Source organism: Ceratotherium simum, chromosome 31, assembly GCF_057802395.1.
Source record: "Ceratotherium simum simum isolate JZ-2026a chromosome 31, ASM5780239v1, whole genome shotgun sequence".
Classification (NCBI taxonomy): Eukaryota; Metazoa; Chordata; class Mammalia; order Perissodactyla; family Rhinocerotidae; genus Ceratotherium; species Ceratotherium simum.
Window position 1 is genome coordinate 9,743,538 of NC_141930.1, and position 10,334 is coordinate 9,753,871.

Genomic DNA, 10,334 nt, shown 5'->3' on the forward strand with positions numbered 1-10,334 from the left:
GGCGCTAGGATTTTCAGAATGGTAAATCAGCATTGGATTCGACTTAAAGTCACCAGCTGCAATAGCCCCTATAAAGAGAGTCAGCCTGTTCTTTGAAGCTTTGAAGCCAGGTATTGACTTCTCCTCTCTAGCTACGAAAATTCTAGATGGCATCTTCTTCCAATATAAGACTGTTTCATCTACATTGAAAATCTGTTGTTTAGTGTAGCCACCTTCATTAATTATCTTAGCTAAATGTTCTGGATAACTTGTTGCAGCTTCTATATCAGCACTTGCTGCTTCACCTTGCACTTTCGTGTTATGGAGACAGCTTCTTTCCTTACACCTCATGAACCAACCTCTGCTAGCTTAAACTTTTCTTCTGTAGCTGCCTCAGCTCTCCCAGCCTTCATAGAATTTGAAGAGACTTAGGGCCTTTCTCTGGATTAGGCTTTGGCTTAAGAGAACGTTGTGGCTGGTTTGATCTTCTATCCAGACCACTAAACCTTTCTCCATACCAGCATTAAGGATGTTTATCTTTCTTATCATTCATGTGTTCACTCAGGCAGCACTTTTAATTTTCTTCAAGAACTTTTCCTTTGCATTCACAGCTTGGCTAACTGTTTGCCACAAGAGGCCTAGCTTTCGATCAGTCTCAGCTTTTGACATGCCTTCCTCACTAAGCTGAATCATTTTTAGCTTTTGATTTAAAGTGATAAGATGTGCGACTCTTCCTTTCTCTTGAACACTTAGAGAGTTCTATTGTAGGGCTATTAAATGGTTTAATGTCAATATTAATGTGTATCAGAGAATAAAGAGGCCAAAGGAAAGGGAGAAAGAGGGGGGATGGCTGGTTGGTGGAGCAGTCAGAACACACACAACATTTGCCAATTAAGTTCGCTGTCTTTTATGGGTGTGAGTTGCAGCACCCCAAAACAATTACAATGATAACATCAAAGATCACTGAACACAGATCACCATAACAAATATACTAATAATGAAAAAGTTGGAAACATTGTGAGAATGACCAAAATGTGACACAGAAACACGAAGTGAGCAAATGCTGTTGGAAAAATAGTGCCAATAGACTTGCTCAACATGGGGTTGCTACAGACCTTCAATTTGTAAAAAATGCAATATCTGTGAATCACAATAAGCCAAACACAATTAAACAAGTTATGTCTGTACTGTGTGTCCCTCTGCTGTTTTAGGGGTAAATGCAAGCCTTTTAATATTAAGTCTTTTAATATTAAAACCTATTAAATATATCATTGAGAGTTTTTTTTTCAGTGAACAAATTAATAAAAGTGGATGATTACTATCTCTATCATAGGCTGGGAAACTAATATATCTGCCTAAGTGCACTTGTTCGAGTGGAAAATAGGCATATATGAAATATGTTGAAAAGACATATGACAAAATCTTTAAGCTAAGAGAGGCTGACTATGTTAAATGTTAAATACTTCAAAAATAATATTATTTGGGGTAAATTTTGCCTCTATGGGTAATTAAATTTAGCTTAAAAATTCAGAGATATGACGTTTAATATGTTAAATGAGTTTTTAGTAAAATAGTGATATTGATATATATTGGCTATGATGTATCTTTCCTACATAAGATAATATTGTGATCGTGGAGCCATTATTTGAAATACGCAGGAGTTATCTGGCAGAAAGATACTATAATAAATGTGTTATATCCATTTTAATATCAAGGTACAATTAATAACTTTCAAGTTGAAATTCAGTGTATTTAAGTACATCCTTCTCCAGATTCTCAAGTGGTACTCCTGTTTGTTATGTTTTAACAGATGTATGAAACACCAAAGAGGAAATATGTCAAATCAAATTGTTTATTATTTGATTTTGAAGGTGATCCAATGAAGCAAATGTCCAATGTTTAAATTCTGAGGCCTAAAATAAATATTTCAGAAAAACTCATCTTTTGTTGATTGCTAAATGCACCACAGAATCTCACTTCCTCACTACTTAATTCACTGTTAAGAAATGAGGAATGTTCTTGAAAAGAATTGCTTTGTCTGACAAAGGTCGCAGGTCTACCAAAATAGGCATTAGAAAAAATAGATTGTGCTCACTTAACAGCACATACACTAAAATTAGAATGATCCAGAGATGACTATGTCCCCCCACAAGGATGACATGCAAATTCATGTAGTGCTCCATATTTTTGGTATATGTGAAAGTTGCTAAGAGAATAAATCCTAAGAGTTCTCATCACAAGAAAAGTTTTTTTCTTTTTCTTTTTGTTTTGTAACTATATGGGATGGTGGATGTTAACTACACTTGTAGTAATCATTTCACAATATATGTAAGTCGAATTATTATGCTGTACACCTTAAATTTATATAGTGCTGTGTGTCAATTATATCTCAATAAAACTGGAAAAAATAGATTAATTATGCCATACAAACATCAAATTGAATGGTAATAATATAATAATAACAACAACAAAATAGTGTTATTCGGTTTTATTGAATACTGAGTTAGTGCCAGGTTCTGACCCAGGTACTGTCTCACAGAAACTCTTAGGATACCTGTTCCTAACTGACAGACATAGAAACTAACAGTGATTTCTTAATTGAACCACATAAACACTTATACTGGAAATGCATAGCTCTCAATGAAACAACTTTATGTTCAAAATGTAACTGGTGAATAGAATATGTTTTTGGGAAATAATATGCTCCTTCTATTACTGGCACAAACATATTACTTGGTTAAAAAGACATTGATTGATTGACTGATTGATTGATTGACTAGTTATAACAACTCTATTTACCCTGACTTTCAAATCTATTAGAAGAATGATCCAGCTGATAAAAGTTTTAACATGTTGATAAGTAAGAAAGAATGCTCTTGATAAATGCAGTGTCTTAATCTGTCAAAACATGCCAAAATTTTAAAAAGTTAATTGTGTTAAAACACAATTAAAAAATTTTAAGAGCATGGTCTTTGGGTTTTTAACTCCATTATGTCCATTTCCATTTCCTTCAAACAGCAGAGAATGAAGTCTTCAAAGGGATTCTGTAAGGATGTTGATGGTAAAATGCCTTTTCCAAAAGATACTCAATAACTGATGTCTGCAGCTTATTCTTTCAAGGATCACATGCTACAAATCTAAAGCTAATTGGCCACTGTTATATTACCCTTGACTCATACTCCATTCTCAAAATAAACATAATAGTGAATGGCGCAGAAGTAGAAGATTTCCAATTTATAATTAAATACAGGGAGTTACAGATGAACTTGGTAATACAGGACTTGAGGTAGATTAGTGAACCTGAGGATCCATAATTGTCATCCTAATAGCAGCCAAACACATGTTTTTCAATAAAAGCAACAACAAATATGCACATATCATTAAATTTTTTGACACTTGAAATGTATATTGCTCTATGTAATTTATATATTTACTAGTATATGGTACTCCCCCGGTGGTAATGATTGGTTCAGGATGGTCCATTCGGAGTAGGAGACATTTAATTACTGATTGCAGGAAGCAGCGTCTTCCTGTATTGAAAAAGGAAGCTATGTTATCCAAGTTGAAGCACCCATTGATGTCCGCCATGAGGAAACTTAGCTCGCAGGTGAAGCTGCAATACAGATGAGGGTAGAAAAAAATGCTGAAAGATTGCTTGGGATCATGAGTCAAGCCATGCTGGAGACAGATTTGTCTTAGACTTTTCAGTTGTGTTCAATTACCTTATTTAATTTGCATTGGATTTTTTATTACTTGCCACTGGAAATAGTAGGGCTAATAGTTACTGTATCTATAAAAAGGGTATTTACAGAATCTCTCTCAACTTTGATACGAAGATTATTACTCTGTCTAATTTACTTCTGGCCCTCAACATATTATTTCTATAAATGTTCATTGATGAGCCTTCAGTGGAGAAAAGGACCAGGGTTTCCTGCAAGAATTTGTTCCTTTTTTTTTTTTATCCTTAAAGAGTTTGTAGCTAGCATAATTGAGGAGGCAAGTATAGCATATTGCTTTAACGTGATCAGCTCCTCCTCCAAAAAAAATATTATTGAAGATAGCAAGGTTTTCACGCAAGCCCATAAAATTAACCTCAGCCCCAAAATACTTCGGCTGACTTTCAATGCTCTTAGAGATATTCACATTGGAATTAAACTACACAGCAAGTTGAATAGCCTTGCAGAGTTATTTAAACACTATTTATACAATCTGTTAATAGAAAATTATGCTCTGTCTTTTAAAAAGTTAGTAAAGAATAGATAAATTAGTCTGTCTAGAAATATTTTGTAGCTAAAACCGAAATTGATAAAATGAATTTAAAAAGTATTGGGAAAGGACTAATATATATAGTGTTTATTTAATTCTACTTTCATAAACTGGTATTTAGGCTCTCTGAAAAAACTCTAATATACAACACAAATGTACATATATACACATATGTGTACATGCACTTGTATGTACACTCAAATCTCTGAGGGGAAAGTCCACAGTATTCACTAGGATTTCAAAGGAATCTAGTGTCTAAGAAATAATAAAAATCAAGGGCATAGAGTTCAGTTTTCATAGGTTAGATTTTCTCTTATCAATACTACAGTCTATTATGTCAATATGTAAATAGTAGTGAATATTTGGTGGTTCACAAAATCAAACTTCAGGTATAGGAAAGTGGTTAAAAGAAAGGTTCTGGAGTCTGTCTGCCAAGGTTTGAATCTCAAGTTGGCCATGTACTGACCACGTGACCACAGACATATACTAATCTCTCATCGCCTCCCTTTACTTATTTGTAAAATGAGAAATTTATAGTGTTAACTTTGTAGGTTTATTGTGAAGAATAATGAGAAAATTCATGTAACTCATTTAGAATACTGCTTAGTACAGAGTAAATGTTTATAAATGAGCTATTATTATAATACCTGTTTTTCTTGGGGAGGGAGGAACTTGCCCAGTTATAGGTAAGTACTGTGTGTTTATTTATTTTATAATCTACCTGGATTATATGTTTGTCCAATATGTCAAAGGATGTACGGAATTTGATATCTTTTATGTCATTCTTAAATTATAAAAATAGTATATATTTTAAGAACATACATACTTACACACACATATGTTGAGTTAAAATGAAAAACCCAGTCTTTCTCTCCTGTTGTGGGGGAAAATCTCAGCTCGGTTTGCCTCCTGTGCTACTCACACAAAACGCTTCACTTCTGACGCTTCTGGTCACCAAATGTGTGGGGCTTTTTCCCTTTTTCCCAGCAAGCAATTCTCTGTGACACCAGCTGGGTGTCCTATAATTTAGCTCGAGTCTGAGACGATCTACCGAGCAACAGTATCAGATCCCATAGGTTAAGAGCTCAGCCCCAAAAGCCTACTCCCACCCCATCTCAGATGCCAATTGCATGTAGCAGGTGCCCAGGTTACCTGCAACTTCTGTCTGATTTGGCTACAAATCGGAGGTTCCCACAAGCCCCTCCTTGGCTTCCATTAATTTGCTAGAGCGGCTCGCAGAACTCAGGGTAACACTTATGTTTATCAGTTTATTAAAGGATATGATAAAGGATACAGATGAACAGCCAGATGGAGAGATCCATAGGACGAGGTGTGAGAGGATCCCACGCACAGGAGCTTCCGTCCCCGTGGAGTTAGGGTGCATCACCCTCCCTGTACATGGATATGTTTGCCAGCCTGGACATTCTCTGAACTCCATCCTATTGGGATTTTTATGGATGCTTTCTCACATAGGCGTGATCAATTGTTAGCTCCATTTCCAGCCCCTCTCCCCTCTCTGGAGGAGAGGGGGTGATGCTGAAATTTCCAAGCTTCTAATCATGTCTTGGTCTTTCTGGTGACCAGCTCCCATCCAGGAACCCACCCAGAGTCACCTCAATAGAACAAAAGATGATCCTAGTGCTCTTATCACTTAGGAAATTACAAGGGTTTTAAGAGCTCTGTGCCAGGAACCAAGGGCAGAGACCAACATACATATTTTCTATTATTTCACAACAGTGAAGGGTAAAGCAAGCACACCAACTTCAAAACTTTGGATATCTTGAGAAGAAAAGATTGGAAAACATGATAGGGAAGTTGTTTTAGCTATTTATATAAAGAAGGGGAGGGTCAAGTGAGCAAACATAGCAAAATAGATGTGTGAGTGAATAATGGTACTAGACTATTTTCTATATATTTGAACATTTTAATAAAATATAAAATATGTACAGATGCATATATTCCAGAAATGTTTATGGATTTGAGCAACATTGGTAACCTTTTGTTAGAAAATTACTGGCTCAGAACTACAAGTTATGAGATTATTCTAGAAAATCTTTTTTATAAAGTACTATTCCTATACTTACTAAATATATACATACTAAATATATTATTTATAGAAAAATCCCTGTAATCCCTGTAAATCACAGTATATAATGACTATATAGGATAACAGCAAAATGAGATAAACTCCTTCTGTTAGTAAAATAAAATATTTAGACATTGACAAAAGTGCAAGTATGTGTTATTAGTAGATACATTTTCACCTGATTAATTTTCCTGTCTGATATATAAAGAGGTATATTATATTGCACTAATTGCAAATTATTTACTTTAAATAAGTCTTTATAACCCCTTGGGATAGTTAATTCATTACAAAGACTGCTTTTCTGGCTGAGTTTTAGTTATAGTTAGAAAGGATATGGGGATATATATGTTTATACACAATACAGACAGACACTTACATAATGCTGTTAGGTAATTCTTATGATGGGAAAGATATTTAGACAATTATTTAATACCTACTATGTGCCAAGATCTGGGATAGACTCTGAGAAGGTAACATTATAAGTTAATTATCTTGAGGATGATTTATAATCAAATAAATACCATATTGTGAATTATAAATTACATGTAAATATATCTGTGTGAAAAGTGTTATAGAAGGCAAGAAAAAGGTGTGAAAACTCACAGACTGTGATTTTTGTGAATTTCTCTCTCAAAATTCCATCTTGGATACCATTCATGCTATCATTTATGTTGTGGGAGGGTGCTGTGAGGGTGGAAGTGTGGCTATTGACACAAAACAACAAATGAAAGGGATTCTGTTGGAATTGTGCCACGTGGTGGCTCTTTGTAGCGACAGCAATCTGTCCACATGAAGATTGCTGCGTTGATTAATGAGATAAAAAAATATACAAGTTTGTGAGATTAGATTCTTTGTTAGAAAGGCAAAATTTGATAAAATAAGCATGTTTTTGAAATAAAAGCACATTTTATTTTCTGGCTAACGCTTTTGACTCTCATTTGCTATCAATAAAACAGAGAAAAATTGGTTGTACAGGTATCTTTTCTTTTTTCCCCAAGTTTCCTAGCCACAGCCCCCTCAACACATAGAAATATTCACACACAGGAGGATATGTGACTGAAAATGAAGGATGCTTCCCATAGTGCAATGGGGACCTGGTGGTGCTTAATAGAAAATGGTGAATAAAAACTAGTGATATATTATATGGGGAAAAAGGTCTTCATTAAACAATAAGATAGTCAATATGCAAATATTTGGTTTCTTTAAGATTCAGACTATATACTCCAGCACTTAACAATTTAAGTACAGATATAAACCTTATATAAGAAGGAATTAATAATATAAAGCAATAAATTATTAATCCAAAAATATAAGGGAGATGAATGACTATAATGTACACTACCCAGTACCTTTGCTACTGTTACATGGTAAAGTGTTTTGAATTGATTAATGAGTTTGAGATTGGAGTGGAAAGAGGGTACTTTAGCCAAGATTATTACAATTTCCTTAAGTGGAGGAAACATGGGGGCCATTTTATTCATTCATTCGGTAATTCATTTACTGACTCAATTAGTATGTAAGAAAAAATTTTGAATATCTAAAATGACCATCTAAGTAGCAAGATGGGCTTACCACTGGATAGACAGGTGTAAATCAATTAGAAATGGTCCCTGACCACATGGAACCACAAGTTCCATGATAAATTCTATGAAATAAATGTGTTATAATATTAAAGCAGGTGATTTTAATTTAGAATTCAGATAGGTCACACAGAGAGCCCATCTGTGAAATAAATACTTAAGACTAGAGAAATGAATGGAGTACAGAGAGATCAACATATTAGCTGAAAACTGACCTTAGGAGCTCTTTCTGGGTTGCCTGGCAACAGTCTCCCTTCCAGTGGCCAAATTTCACGTCCCCCCAGAAAGGTCCTGCTTGTGGGTGTGGATGAACTTCCTTACCCCTCATAGAATATTATGTAGCTTGGTCACCCCGAAAACACAGGGTCAGAGACAGGAAGGACTTGTTTGTCCAGTGAACCTTCAGTCTCTTGGGCCCTGTAATATCACTGCTTTAGCTGAGTGGTATTCTCACAGATTATTTTGCATATCCAAACTCCTCTTTTCATTTGATGCAAATGGGTCTTCATGCCAGAATGAGAAGCAGATACCACTCTGCCTGTCTTCTCTTCTCATATCCTCTAAGGTACATCCTCACCCTCGCTCCGAAAAAAGTAAATTTATCAATACATTTAAGATAGGAAAAAAACCCTCATCCAATTTCTTTCAGACCCATATCTACTCCTACAAATATTTGAATATTTCCTTCAAATAGGAAAATGTGCTAAATGATCTTGGAAATAATATCAGAAATTTACAATCAATAATATCTGTCAGAGAAAATCCCTAAGGCATTCAAGACCATAAAAGGAGATGCATGCGATACTGGCTGTTTCATTCAGTAGAGGACTAGGACATTGAGTATGACAAACATTCCCAAATACACTAGGCCTTTGTCCAGTGAAGTGTGACACCTTTTCTAAGTAATCTAGGTGGGAATTATCTAACCTAAGAATTTTCTTTAATTATGTTATAGGTATCAGCAATCATAAGATTACATTGAGTTCTCCATTCCATCATTTTTTTAAAAAGAGAGAAAATGTACAATGGACTAAAACTTACTCCCATGGGTACAAAAATACACAGTAACAGAGAGTGAAAATAAGCGTTGAAAGATGATATCAACATGGTGTAAATCCAGAGACAGAGCGTTTTCATTAACATTATTTTAGTTTCCTCCAAAAATTCTGATTTAATTAAAGACCTCTCAGAATACGTGCACATAAGAATTTGTAGGCTGGAAATGATTGCCTTGGAATTCTTTTAACTACACATTCTGTGCAGAAATATTTGTATTAATGAAACGTTGCTTTCATGCCTTTCTCCACAATGCTCTCAATTTCTTTTTATGGAAAGATTTCCATATCTAAAATATAAGACATTATGCCCAATACAACCTAAAGAATGCTATTGTCACAAAATATCACATGGCCTCTCCTCCTGAGACATTTAAACTCCTCAGGGAAAAACAAATGTCATAAAAATCTTGCCAGTCGCACAATAGTGACAACCCAATATGGCTACCTAACTCTTACCTTCAAATTATGGTTTCTGTTCTGCTAACACAAAAACTTTTTCCAATGTCCATATTTTATAACATGCTTACTATATATCAATAAAAAACTTTAACCTTAAGCAAATATTAAAAATCAGGAGAACAGATGAAAAATGCATCAGGTGATGTTTCTGTGGTGTTGACAGCTGCCATGTAATTGAGCTGAAGCTAGCCTAAGCATTATTGTTGTTATGTTTTAGTATCTCCAGACTTTTAATTGCCTGATGCAATGTGCATCAATATGTTATTAAAATATCTCTATTTTAAGTTTTATTTCTTTTTGTTATACTTACATAGTCATCTTTTCTGCTAATATTTTAATTTAATGGTAACCATGGAGATCTTCTAACCTTATGTCTCTGAATAGAAATCTTAATGACAGTGGGTTCAGCAGTTTTGATTCTGTTTTATGTTGTGTGGAACTGACTGAAAGCTATGAATATTTAGTACAACTGATTCTTTCAAAAGGAATCCAGCAGAGACAATGTTCTACTCGTTATCCTACAGGTGGTAGTTATCACAGCTCTGATTGTTAGCTGGTTTTGATGAGCTGGTAACTTCATGACAATGAAGCCTCACTTCCAAGTATTAATGTTAATTTCTTATGAAAGAGAAATAATGACTGAATGAATTGGCTTCTAAGATGATGACAACAGAAAGTTGAAAAAGCAAACTAAACAAACTTTCTAATTAAAAAAGAAAGTAATGTCCCTTGTTGTTACCTTTGATTTGAGAATATTTGGAAGAAAGATTTATTTCTTAATTCAGACCTGTTTGTGTGGTGGGGAGAGGCAAGGATTAAGGAAGAAACAAGGAAAGAAGTTTCTTCAGTCATGGAGAAAGTCAGGATAAAATACATGACTCTCTAAGACCTGAATAAAAGGAGAAA

General features: G+C 34.6%; 1 non-coding gene across 1 annotated transcript; it reads left to right on the forward strand.

Annotated features, from left to right (window-relative positions):
- Positions 1-2,066: 2,066 nt before the first annotated feature.
- LOC147913020 (U6 spliceosomal RNA) lies at positions 2,067-2,168 on the forward strand. Its single transcript, XR_015549291.1, has one exon. It is a non-coding gene; the product is annotated as a U6 spliceosomal RNA (small nuclear RNA).
- Positions 2,169-10,334: the final 8,166 nt, after the last annotated feature.